Here is a 13,803-nt window from a genome sequence, read left to right on the forward strand (position 1 = left end):
TTGATTGATTGATTGATTTAGAGAGAGGGGAAGGGAGGGAGAAAGAGAGGGAGGGAAACACCCATGTGTGGTTGCCTCTCACTCACTCCCCTAACTGGGGACCTGGTCTGCAACTCAGCCCTGTGCCCTGACTGGGAATTGAACCAGCGACCCTTTGGTTCACAGGCTGGCACTCAATCACACTGAGCCACCAAGCCAGGGCTACCACCATAGCTTTAAATAGTACCTACAGACATTACTTTTCAACCATTTTATCCATCTTGAAGTGCTAGAACTTCCTTCCTTTTTTAAGGCTGAATAATATTCCATTGTGTATATATGCCACATATTGTTTATTCATCTGTCTATGGGCATTTGGGCTGTTCCACCCTTTGTTGTAAAGTAAGGCTGCCTTGAACGTGATACCTGTCTGGACCTCTGTTTTCAATTGCTTTGGGCAGCTCTTTCTCGATTTATCAGTTTTTTCCATTAGTTTTTGCTTTCAGACATTGCAAATCAGACAGATTCTAGAAATCAGGGTCAGGGCCAAGATCCTGGAAGTGGTGCTGAACAGAAGGTCCTTCTGAGTAAACCCCAATTCCAGTCTTAAGCAGGTAGTATTGGAGAAGAGGGCTCAGGAAAAGAAAAATTCCAGGATGTCGGGTAAGCTGCTCCTTTTAAAACTTAAAACCTTCACTTCCAAGGGGAAGCTGACCATCCCTGGAGGACCTCTTCCTGCCAGATGACCGCAAGGAGGGGACAGAGTGACCTCCACCTCTGTATGGAGATCCAGGTGGGATGTACCTGATGCCACCCATCTGGAATGGGGGGTAGGCCAGGCAGAGCCAGGCAGAGCCAAGCAGCCTGGGAAGAAAAATAGGGGTGACAGGCTTTGGTGAGGCCTGGAGAGGGGCTGTGCCCTGAGCAGGCCTCTAGCTGCCCCCCTGGGTCCCCAACCTCTAGCACCCCCTGTCCACCAGGGTCCCCATGGAAAACAGAGCTCTCCCCAGATGCTTTAATAACGACGTTGTCATGACGGCACTGCCTACAGGTATGTGGGCAGGTTAAGGGTCCCTACGGGACGGTGAGGCTCAGTCGCTACCGCCGGAATGGAGGGATAAGGGAGCGAGACCCAGAACGGCGAGCGGGGAGAGGGAAGCAGTGACCGATGGGCAAAATGGTGCCAGTGCGGGAAGGAAGCAGGGAAGGGATGTCCCAGTTTTCTTCCCTTTCTGGGCTCCCATCGCCTGTTGCTCAAACCCACCAGGAAGTCAGAGGGAAAGGAGCCCAGGGGGTGCCGTTGGCAGGGTCAGCCTGGGCACGGCTGCGGAGGATGGAGCACGGACCCGGGAATGGGGGAGCTAATGAATGGAGAAGCCGTGCACCCCCCGCTTCCGGGAGGGCCCCCATCGCTGTTCGCGCTCTGCAGCGACCGCAGCCGGCGCCAGTGCTGCCTGGAGACCCCTTCCCTGGGCGCAGCCTGACCTCGGGACGCGCCCACACCCCGCTGTGCCCCCAGAAGTGCCCACGCTCACGCCTCCCGAGGCCAAATGTAAATGGCTTTTGGATTGCCCACCATTTGGCTGGATGATCTGCGCCATTGCCTCCGTCCATTACGGAGGAGAGCTGGGAGGGGGCTGGACGGCCCTCAGTGTTCCAGGATGACCTTGCGGGGACCTGATGAGAGTCTCTGCGCAGAAGATGTTTGACTGTCATTCTTGTTCTCACTCTGTTTCCGCGATGCTCGCTCTTTAGCCTGTGGCTGGAACCCATATTGAAGAGCCTGTCACTGCTGGTGATTTTTCTGGAAGACCTGAGTTCAGTCTGAAGCAAGGCTTTCCATTAGCAACGCTGTACACACTCCGCCATCGCCTTTGAGCCCGCCAGGCTCCCCGTTTGGTGCTGGGAGGACGCCCTCCTGTGTAGCTTTCCCGCTCGCCCTCATCCCACCCACAGGCCTCCTGACCCCACCCCCGAGTCATAAGAAGGACAGATGCCAACACAGCCGCAGGGACCTGGTGTCTGAGCAGAGAGGACAAGAAGAAGAGCAGAGAATGCGCATCGAGGCAGGATCCAAGGGCAGGGCCCGTGAGAGTCCTGAAGGACCACCTTGGGGGTTAGGATGTCCTCCCGGCAGCGGGCGGGGCTCCCCGGATTGGCACGGAGAACATCTGCTTCTGCTGCAGCCTCCTCTACCTCCCTAAGCCCTGGCTCTGTGAGCAGACTTCCAGAGACCTGTTGCAGGCCCTCTGATTCCTAGGCCCCCTCCTCCTCCTGCCCTCAGCCACCACAGAGTTCCCATGGGCATCTTGACAAAGTACGTGCACGCTGGGAAACCAATAACAACACGCAATAAAGCTAACGTGTCTACACCTCACTCCACGTCAGGCCATGTCTCCATGCACTTCGTCTGTATCAATGGCTTTAATCCTCACAACGACCCAAAGATGTAGGTACTATTTTTACCCTCTCCATTTTATAGATGAGAAAACAGACGCGCTAAGAGGGCGAATAACATCCAAGAGCAGCGGTTCTCAACCTGTGGGTCGGGACCCCTTTGGGGGTTGAACGCCCGTTTCACAGGGGTCTCCTAAGACCCTTGGAAAACACATATATAATTACATGTTGTTTTTGTGATTCATCACTATGCTTTAATTATGTTCAATTTGTAACAATGAAAATACATCCTGCATAGCAGATATTTACATATGATTCATAACAGTAGCAAAATTAGTTATGAAGTAGCAATGACAATAATTTTATGGTTGGGGGTCCCCACAGCATGAGGAACTGTATTAAAGGGGCACAGCATTAGGAGGGTTGAGAACCACTGCCCAAGACCACACAGCCCGTACGCGGCAGTGCTGGGACGCAAGACCAGCTGGTCATCGCCAAAGCTGTGTTCTTACCCACAGGGTGCTACTGCCTCTGGCAGCCACCCCCACCCCTGGGTGGGCTTCCCCAGGGCTTTTGCGGTTGCTTATACATTGCTAAGCATCAGACATTTTTCCCGCTGTCCAGATGAATATTGAGTTATTAGCATCCAGGTGGCTTTTGCTTTCAAGTATGACTTAGAGAACGGAAGACAGACAATTCTGGATGTACTTTTAAAAATCTGTTTTATTCCATTGAATAGGGCTGAAACAGAGGTTGGCTGTTTTTTTCAGACCAAAGAATCCAAAGGCACTGAATCCAGAAAACACAATCAACAAAGATGCAACAAGAAAATGCCTATTTTTTTAAAAGAAAAATACTCGTATATGTTTCCATTAATGGCATCAACATGGTTGTTAAGGGAGTAACTTAAATATCAACTTTCTTCAGTGGAACTTGGTGGGCTTCCCCTTGCCCTTTGTTCTTTTACAGTTTTCATGAAAGCGTCCCTATCCCGACCGTCACACCCCAGAGGGAGGCCCACCCACACTGAGAGTGAGAAGGGGGTCACATGATGCTTTGGGGGGCGGGGGGAGCAGTCCAGGGCTGTCTGCCGGCTGGAGGGGCTGACAGGATGAGCAGCAGCTCTGTCATGGAATAGCCAGGATTTGCCAAAAGCAGTCCTTTCTAGGGGGCGGAAGATGATGTTTTGGGGTGAGTTCAAACCCAGAGTGGGTGAGTGGGCTGAGGTTGGAGTCATGTCCGTGGAGGGTCTTTGGGGACCAGGGAGCTGGAATTCCTGCTCCCCTCCCCCAGCTCCCATCAGGGCTCAGCTTCCGACCAGTATCGGTCCTGGGCAGAGTCCACACCAAGAGGCCAGTGCTTGGCCGTGGTGGACATCAGGAGCGTGGGTGGGGAAGAAGACAGGGGAATGGGCCCCAGGCTTTGGGTGCATCAGCCAGGCCTCGAGTAGGGCTTTCGGATCCTGGAGGGAGCAGATTCAGTTCTTTCCCTCCACCTGCCCGTGGCCCTGCCTCTTCCTTTCCCCTCTGCAAGGCCAAGCCTTCTTGCCCTCCCAGTGTCTCCCCCAGTCCCATTCCCTCTTCACAGCAGAAGGCACACTTGGTTGGCTCATGCACTGACAAGTTCAGGGGGGTTGCTGGTCCGTCCCGTGTGACCAGGACCCAGGTCCCCTCAGCCCCTCTGGGCAGGACTTCTCTGAGTTGGCCTCCCTCTTGATGTAATGAGGTGGAAAGTGGCAGAAGAGATGGCAGCCCCCCTACTTTCGGAGAGATGTAGATTCTTTCTCTGCTCTAGAACTGCATTTTCTTTGCTCTGATTGGCCTGATTTTGTCATGTGCCCCTTCCAGAACCCAACATCATTGCCAGGGGAATGTGATGCTTTGATTGGCTAGTGCTGGAGCAGAAGGAGGACTCGGCTCCACCCACACCACGTGGAATGACAGCGGGGAGGAGACAGAAATCGGGTTATTTCTGGAAGAAGGGGGGGATGCCGGATGCTGGAGAGGCAAGTCCCACATGTCCTCTATGTTCCCTGTCCCTCTTGTCCCCAAGTCCCCCATAACAACCCTTTTAAAGGAAGATCTGGTAGGACTGAATCCTGGCCTTGACACTTGGCCAGTGCCCTTGGGGCCTGCCCTGATCCCTTTGAGGAAGATGGTTTATTTATTGTAAAAATTAACACTGGAGAGTAAGGAAGTCATTCCAAAAGCTTTTCGCTAAGGCAGAGGCTCTAAATCCTAAACAGACACAGCCTACCTCTTTTGAGTCTGATTCCCCCGATGGGAGCTTTCGGTTTCCCAAGTGTGTTCAGAGGCGCCCACAGAGATCTGTCAGCAGGCCCGACCCTTTAGGCCCCCACATCTCGGCAGGGGGCCCGCAACTCCAAAGTTGGTTACTCCTCATTGTTCCACTTCAAGGTCTCACTCTTCAAAGTCGGGTTAAGGCCAAGTGTCACGCCTCAGCAGGCTGTAAGCTCTATGTGATTTCGCTTCCCACAATGCCATGCTTACTGAAGTAGATTCCCAGGAGCTGACGGCAGGAGAGGGGTGGGGGTGGGGCCTTCTCTGCCATGGGGCGGAGAGGCAGAGCTTGGAGGAGGTGTGGACGCATTCCTCAGTCAGGCTGTGAGCCCTCGAGGGTGGGCACCCCTGCTTAGGCACCGTTTTGTCTTCAGCACCTGACGCCAGGTGGAGAATTGCCTGTAAAACAGTTTTCTGGAACACGTGCAAATTCATGATCCGATTGCTTTTAGCCAACAGTCACTGATTCTGTTTGTTTTATAGCTTCATTTACATGCCCTTCGCCTTGCCTGGGTCTTGAATTGTTGTAAGACATGGGTCATATCTTACTTGCTTTGCTATGCCTTCTTTTAAAATTTAAAATTTTATTTCTGATCACAATAGCAATCAATATATGCTCATTATGGAAATTTGGAAAATCCCAATGAAGAAAAAAAGAAATTCAGGTAATTCTAGAACTTTTGTGTACTTGCCATTTTACCATGAATGTATACATATTTTTACAAAAAAAGAATCAGTCTATACATGTATTTATGTTTTCTACAGAACAATATAATGTGAACATTTTTCCTGTGCCATTCTGTGTTTTTCACGATTGCATTAGGTTCAACTGCATTTATAGTATGTTTCCAATTTTTCCTCTAGTAAATAGTGTAATGAGCACACTTAGAGATAAATCTCTGTGAAACTATATGGATATTTTTCTTGGGGTAAATTCTCAGAAGTAGAATTGCTGGACTATAAAACATGGATATTTTTAAGGCTTTTGGGGAGCTATTGCTATCAAATTACTCTTTGCTGCCAACAGTAATTTCTTAATTCTTAGCCTCGATGCCAGGCCTGGCAGCACCCTTGAACAGTGTCTGAAGTGCTTCTGGCCACCCAGTGGGGTGTACGTTGCCAAGAGCTGACCTTTGCAGTTGAGACTTCCTGCTACAGCGGCCCTTTGCTCCTTACAGGTGTACTGGTCTTCAAGGGTCCGATGCTCCCCATTGCTCCTTGTTCAACTGTCTTTAAAACTGTTGGTGAATGCTGTCTCCAAATCGAGATCACGGTTATTCAGGAGTAGTGCCGTGCCATCTGTCGCTTTCGTTCTTGTGGATTTCACACTGAACACCCCCAGCAGGACCTGTGGGTAAGGGCTGCCCTACCTGAAAACAGGACCTTCTCTCCAGAGGCCAAGTTCAGGGAGGGCTTTGCTGTATGGAACTATCCCAACCACAGGGATCATTTGCCTAGAGGTTGCCCTGGTCCCCAGGGCAAAGTGAGCTGAGGTGTGTCAGCCAGGCAGTCTTTTAAAACTGTGGGCTGACTGTTCTTTGTGGCCTTTTCAGATGCCAGCAGCAATTGGCCAGAGGAGGAGGCGTTCGCTGGAATGGCTCTGGGCTGTCCACACACAAGTCGGAGCTGCTCTGGCCAATGGCACACGAGAGCTAATTTGTCTGAGGTTCCTAATTGGCTGATGGTGCGATTCCATGCCTACTATTTTAAGGCTGTTTCTAGCCCCAGCTTGGCAGGCTTGCTTGAGACATCTGGCAACAATGATCAGAATGCCTCTGTTTTCAAGGAGGCTCGCAATTGCTTCATCGATGGCCTCCCAAGGAAAGCCTGGCTTAGGAGAGCCAAGGTGTTTCCAAAAGTGTGCTTTCATTCACTAGCCTCAAAGCAGTAATTATATGTTCCGGAGACACAATAAAAATGTATTTCTAAGTATTTGGCAGGGAGAGGTTGAAGGTGGTGTGTGTGTGCACGCGCATGTGTATGCATATGTGTGTGCTTGTGCATGTGTGTGTATGTGTGTGCTTGTGTGTGTGCCCAACATGTTGCATGTGTTTTAAATAAACCCAGCATCTCCCCCTCAGAGAGGAAGCAGGAAGCACAACTGTAGCCTTTGAAATTTAATTTTTAGCAACAGGATGTGTTTTTAAATAGTGTTAATATATCAAAAGGGAAGTGTATAGTTAAAGGCTTTAAAAATCATTGGCAAAGTAATTGCGAAGCAAATGAGGTGCCTTTAATTTTTCTTTAAGGATGGCGGTGTCTGAACACTGAAAGCCAAATTTCAGCCAACGACCAAAAGCAGCAGCGGCGTCTTCGCCTGCGATGCAGCTGAACTTCGATGCTCCCTGATCTGATTCACAGTTTATAATCAGTTATCATGGAACCATTAAAAGCCTATTAACTTGAATTCCCACAATTCCTTGAGGGCAAGGGCAAAGAGAGAGCAAAATAACTTTGAATGTAAATGTAACACAGCGTTCAAAAGGAGAGAGACTCTTTTAATTATGCCGGCGAAGGAAAATGTCTCATGGATACTACCACCACCCCCCCACCCCACCCCCCAGCAGATGGCTGATATGAGAGTGCAGTAGGAAGTCTTAGGACGCTCGGGATGTTACGAAAATGGTTTCCTTGGGAAGAGACTGGGGAGCGCGGGGCAGGGCGGACTCTTTCTGGGAGGAAGAAGTGCAGATGACATGTTAGAATGTGTTCCCTGCTGGATAGCTTGGCTGGACGCACGCTGCACACTGGCTGATCCAATCAGCCTGAAAAGACCTGCAGCCTCACCGGGTGGAAGCAGAAGCCCAACAAATTTTCAAGCCATTGTCATGTGAGAAATTTGATTTCATGTTTTTCTACCCTTCAGTGCTTTTGCTGACATTTCCCCAAACAATGCTGTTATGTGCTGTGCAGGCAATAAGCCATCCTGAGGCTTCAGATAAAACGGGGAGTTCTTCGCTCACCACAGAACAATAAGAGGCATCGTACAGCGGTGAGCTGGGTGAATGCCAAGGACGGAACCAGCCCCCAGATGGCCGAGCCCACCACGGGGAGGCGCACACCTCAGCTTGGTGATGCTCGCGCCAAGTGGTCCATGGCGACTCAGACCTCGCCTCGTCTCTGGAAAGGGTATTGGCACCTCCGAGGAGGGAAAGCCACCATCTCCCACACTTGACCCTGGAATAACAAACTCCGCTCAATGCACCCTCCCCCAGAATGAGTTCTGCCTGCCTTACCCACGCCCAGTGCCCAGCCTGGTCTCATTCCCACAATGGATGAAGCACAGGGCTCTGTCCAGGGGGAGTGGGTAACTGACAAAGGGCTTAATTAGGTGCACAGCCCTGATGAGGCCTTCCTCCTCCCAGCACAGCGAGGGTCGGCAGGACGGCACACTGGGCTTCCCCTTGTCTGCCCCAGCCACGGTGGAGTCCATGGGGCAGCAATCTAAGCTCAGCATTGAGACAACCATGCCACAGCTGAGAAGCAGAGCACATCCCGGGGCCCCGCAGGGAAAACACTCGCTTCTCCACTTCCATGGGAGGCATACCAAAGGTCAGCGCATTGCCGTCGAGAAAGCTTCTGAGCTCCTGCGAGGAAAGCCTTCCAGGTAAATATGATGTGAGCTCTTTGTCTCCTACTTCAGCTTCGAATCTTTAAACGTCTAGCAGGACTGCAACCACTGTCCAAGGCTTAGGTGGCGGGGGTTACCTGTAGGTGCAAGGTCAAGTGTTGCCTGTGACACCCTGAATCTACTGTCCTTTCCTAGAAGCACCGAGGAAGTATTACAACTGCCATGGCCAAGGAGGGGGTCTCCTGTACCCCCTGATTCTCCATGTGCACATGAATCACCTGGGAGTCTTGTTAAAGCCCAGCTTCTTACCCTGTGGGTCTGGGGGACGGCTGAGGCTCTGGTCCAAGGACCACACTTGGAGTGGTGAGGCCCTGGTGGGAGGGTTTTTTACCTCACAGCCAGCTTGAACTTTAGAGGGACAGAGGCAAGAAAGACAACTGATGATTTGGTGACAAGGAAGTTAGAAGCCAGGGGTAGGGAGTGAGGGGCTAGAGGCCACAGGGCACAAGCCAGTTCTCTGTCCCAAAGGGATGTATCTAGACTGGCTTCAGTGCCATGTCCTCCCTGGTTCCAGCATCAGGACATCGTTTGCCGAGCTAATGAGCAGGGGACATGAGCAACATGGTGAGACTTGATGTTGTGTGTGTTTCTTATTTGCCTTTTCAAGACACCCTGTAGGCAGCACTGCCCTGGGACATAAAGAAGGAGCAAAAGGGGACAAATTGGTGGTCATGCACAGGATGAACTGAGCTGATGGACCTTGGACCCCTGTAGAGCCAGAGAGAGTGGCGTCTAAAGCCAGAACCCTGCCCAGGTCTGCCTTCTAGGACTGGTCTTCTTTGTCACAAGCAAGTCTCCTGCCAAGTTGATGACGTCTCTGTTCTAGTTTGTACTCCACATAAGAGGATACGAGAGGCTTTCTCAGGCTCACGGCTTTCTTCTTCGTTCAGGGACCCTCCCTCCTCGCCTCGCTCCCTGCGTGGGGTAGAAACGAACTTTCTGTCACGTTCCAAGACACTGTTCATTTTCTCTTCAGCTGAAAAATACATACTTATTTTGCCGTTTTGCCCCCCAATTTTGGAGGCTGGCCCGTTCTGTTTCTGTGCCCTCCGCCCTGAACCACACTGGTAATCACGGCTGCCTTTTATTCTGCATTTCCACAGGACCGTCCCATTCAAGCTGTGAGAGGACAAAAGCCGCTGTCTTTCCAGGGGGTGCAAACACAGAAACACGGAAGTTGGGGGAGGAAGAGAAACCCCAACAAGTGGAGAGACGGGAATCAGAACTAAATACTCCCACCTGTCTTTTTCAGATTTAGGGAAAAAATAATCTTGACGCACCTGCTGCATTTTAGGGTGAGTCTTATTTCTAAGGTGCTTTTTCTGAACAAGCCAAAGCTCTCCGCAGGCTTTCTGCTGCGGTTGTGCATGCTCGCCATGTCTCTGCCTGCTAACACGGGCCAGGCAGTCAAGGTCACAGAAAGCAAGGTGCCGGTCCATGCCCTCAGAATGCCTTCCACTCCTCCCCAAACCCCTGCTCCGATCCGAGCCATCGCCCTCGCTTAGAACGGCCTCCTTCCCATTCTTGAGTGAGCCAAGCTCCTTCCAAGATCAAGGCCCCTGACAGGCCCTCTGTCTGCCTGGAATGTGCTCCTGTTCCCCCACCCCCACCCCCGACCCATCCCAGGCTCCTTGCAGTGTATGCTCCTTCATTTCATCACCACCTTCCTGCTCACCTCTCGGGTGTACTGAGGTCCCTCTGTCCTATGCTGCTGGAGTCCGCCTGTGCCTCTCACAATTATAACCAATTATTTGTGTGATGACGTCTGTTGGCCTTGGGAAGACAGTGGCTGTATTTACCCTGTGGTCACGGTAGTCAGGACGGTTGGCCAGGTGCCAGCACTTCCCTGCACAACCAGTTCTCCACGTTATCCATTCACCCAAAGCTTCCCTAGAGGAGATTTGAAAAGTTTATAGCCATTTACATTTTGGCAAGGTTATTACAACTTTAGTCATTATAATGACAGTGTTTCTTGTCATTTTAATTTGGGCTGTTAGGCACGTTAGCAGAGTCGGGAGATTTTATAAATGTTACATGGAGTCTCTGCCTTTCAATTGTATAAACTTCCAAGTTGGTCAAGTTACTTTTCTTGTATTTCAATTAGTCTTGCTTGTCTTGGTCCAGGAATTGTTTTCTTGCATGGAAGGGAGAGAGATGCAGTTGATTTTCCAGGTAGTTTGCAACAAGAGGTCAAACCAAAAATGTGCTTCACATCACAGATGCCTGGGTACTTTTTAGGACGGCATGTTAGGTGCATCCATGACCATTTCCATCAGCACCATGCGAGTTGTGAGTTACAATTAAAAATGCGACGGAGTCACCTCGATTGAGTCGCTATTTGCAGAAAGAATCGCTATTTGCAGAGTGCAATGGAAATGTGTTTTATAGTTCCAGTGCTTAAGGATTGCTCAGATGCTCAGCAGCTTCCACGTACCCAGGTTGACTTTCCTGGTATGCAGGTTAGGATGTCCGGGATGTGTGGACATGAATGCGGAGGTGAGACTTCCGTCTGGTGTGTGTGCAGGGTCGGGGCTTTGTGGGGGGGCGCCGCAGGCAGGCATGTGCAGACCCACGTGTGCAGCCGTTGCTGTGCAGTCCCCATCTTTCTACCACCTTCTGTCCTGCAAACGACAGCAACAAGGAATGGCGCCCTGGACCGAAAGTGGCCGGAAGAGACAGACACAACCACCTTTCATAAAATTCGAACACTTCACACGTAAAAGATGCAGAAGTCAAAGTACGCAACAGCTGTGGTGTTCAAGAACACACCACGCGAAACAATTAGGTGTGAACATTATGGATGTTTCCCTGAAAGGAAGCTTTGGTTAGTCAGCAACGTGACGCCTTGGTGAGTTCTCGATGTGCTGGCTGTAAAGAGCGGGTTTGGGTGACTGCCTCCGCGCTGTGTAAATGCTCAGTGAATCGCTGTTGAGTGAGTGAATAAACGCTGCCATGTGCTCAATGTTGTCATCACAGATGCCCCTCAGGTCACCCTGGGCCGCTGCATTCCAGGCGGGGGACGAGGCTTGACCTTCCACGGCTCTCAGCCCCAGGGATCGGTGACTTTTGAGGGCTCCAAGCCTTGTTTTCAGAATGATGGGTCACCACGTTCAGCCCCGTAATCCAAGCCTCTGAAAATAAGAACATCAGCAATGAACGGCCAATCCCAAGCTGGGGCTAAGAAACCCTAGCTGAAGAAAAATCGAATTTTATTTTTCCTGGCCCAGTTTACTCGATTCGGTTTTGATTGTCTTGGATAAATTGGTTAGAATTTTAAATATGCACTCAAAGGGGGGAAACTGGAACACGCCTTAGCCAGCGATCACATGCCTTGTTCAGCAGAGCACAGCACTAAGTACACAGGAGACACCAAAGGTCCTGAGAGGTGGGGTCTCAGCTCTGACGGACTTTCCGCTCCATCGGCAGAGAAGGGGGGTGGGGGTTGGGGATGTGCGTGCAGCCCTGTTGGAAACAGCACTGTCTATAGGCTTTCAAATTCCAGGTCTCTGGCTTCCTCCTTCCTTACTGCCTTTCTTTCAATTTCAGGGAGAAGCCGCGCTCGGCACCAGTCCATCCCTTTCTTTGTGCCGTGTTGTCTGGCTTCACTGCCAGGGCTAGGGCCACCGGAGTGGCCACGATGCCAACCATGGGACCCCTGGCCTCCCAGAGCTTACGCAGAGCGGGCTCGTGGCTCAGAGGTCGGCGTTGGCACAGCTGCTATTCTGTGCAGATGAAATAAAGGGAAGGAAGAGGAAGCTCCTGAAGTCAGTGCCCGACGATTTAACAGGATCAGGGCGATGCCACAAAATAAACTCTGTGTGATGCGGGCACTGAACTTGGCCTCAGTACAGCTGGCTGCTGGTTTGGGCTCTGACACATATCAGCTGCGTGACTGTGGGTGAGCCCTGTCGCTCCTCTGAGACTCAGTTTCCTCGTCTGTAAATAGAAATAATTACTAACACTTGCCTTGGTTTTGGCCTGTGTCCCAGCAGGAACCCAATGGCCCCCATCTCCCCCTAAGTCTATGTTAGTAACCTAACATCCACCCATGCTAGAAGGATGTGCAGCATGGGTGCTAGCAAACACCACTGTTAGGTCAGGCTGGCATTTTCCCAGAGAGAGCTGGTTGTTTCCATTAACCCGCACATCACGTTCCTCTACCTCTCCCTGCCCCTCCTGTTCCCATTGGTACTTCCTGTCGGATGACCCAACCAAAGCTGAAGAGTGAGGGAACAGGAGATGAGTCTGCGTGCGCAGAGCAGGGTGGGGGTGGGCACAGAGTGCCTCGGGGAAGGGGCAGGGGTGGCACACAAAAGGGACATCAGCAGCACATCTCTTGGGGCTGTTGTGAAAGTTACGTAAAGCAATGACTGTAACGGTGCTTCATACACATCGAAGTCACTGCTCACAACAGGACGTGCTACGTAGCACCTGCAAGGTGCCTTCCTTACAAGGAAGCAGCTGAGCCAATGACGAGAGCTTGTCATCACCCAGGGGGCTGGGCTTGTCCCGCGTCAGACACTGGACACTACCTGTCCCCTCTTCTTCCTTCTTCCACTGCCCTGCTGCCTGGAAAACAGATGCCACCTCTGGGGCAACAAGGACGACAGCTGCCTCCTGCGGCCGAGGGGGAGGGAGCCCCAGCCTTTGGCTTGATGGTAGCAAGAGAGCCGGTCCAGCTCAGACGTCACATCTGGGATCCCAGCACTCTGGCCCATCAGTGCTGGCTGGAGACGGCTCCCTGTCACCAACTCAGCAACCCGGGTCAGTGATTAGGAAAGGACGGGGACAAGGACACAATTTCTTAGCAAAAGAGAGAGCTGGATAGAATCTCCTTTGGGTGGTTACTTTCAGCCTCCCACAGGACAGCTAAGGAGATGCTCAAGATACAGCGATTAGAAAAAGGAGAAAGAGAGGAAAGCAGAGAGCCCATCACTGAGTGAACGTGAGGCGGGACTTGTGTGTTCAGGCTGGAGAGAGGGCCAGTGCTCAGCAGCAGCCTCTGCCGCCCGGGGTGGGCCAGGTGGCCCTCGGGGAGGCCCGACAGCTCTGGAGCCGTCCCGTGACCTGTGCCGCATCCACTGGTCACTGCCCCTTGTTTTCCCATTTATAAATGTCACAGGTTTTCATGGAAAATGAATGAAACAGAAACATGTGAGAGCGTTTAGTTCAGCACAGCACTTGGCGCGTCACAGTCATCCACGGACGTCCCTCCCGGGGGCCTCAGCGCTGTACCCTTAGGGGAGCGAGCAGTGAGTGAGTCCCTCCGGCACAGGGGGTCTGAGCTGGGAGGCAGAGGTGGCTGTGGAAGTGGCGCGGAGGGAGGCTTAGGTCTTGGGCAGAGCAATGCCATCAATGCGGACACGGTCATCCCCAGCCCAGATTCAATTTACTTCTCGGGAAACTAAGAGATTGGGGCAGATGGTTACCATGGGAACATTCAACTCAAATAGCATCGATTCAAGGATTTCAAGGGTGATAAAAGTTCCCCCTTAT

Source organism: Furipterus horrens, unplaced genomic scaffold (assembly GCF_987537825.1).
Source record: "Furipterus horrens unplaced genomic scaffold, mFurHor1.1.pri manual_scaffold_5, whole genome shotgun sequence".
In the NCBI taxonomy this organism is placed as follows: domain Eukaryota; kingdom Metazoa; phylum Chordata; class Mammalia; order Chiroptera; family Furipteridae; genus Furipterus; species Furipterus horrens.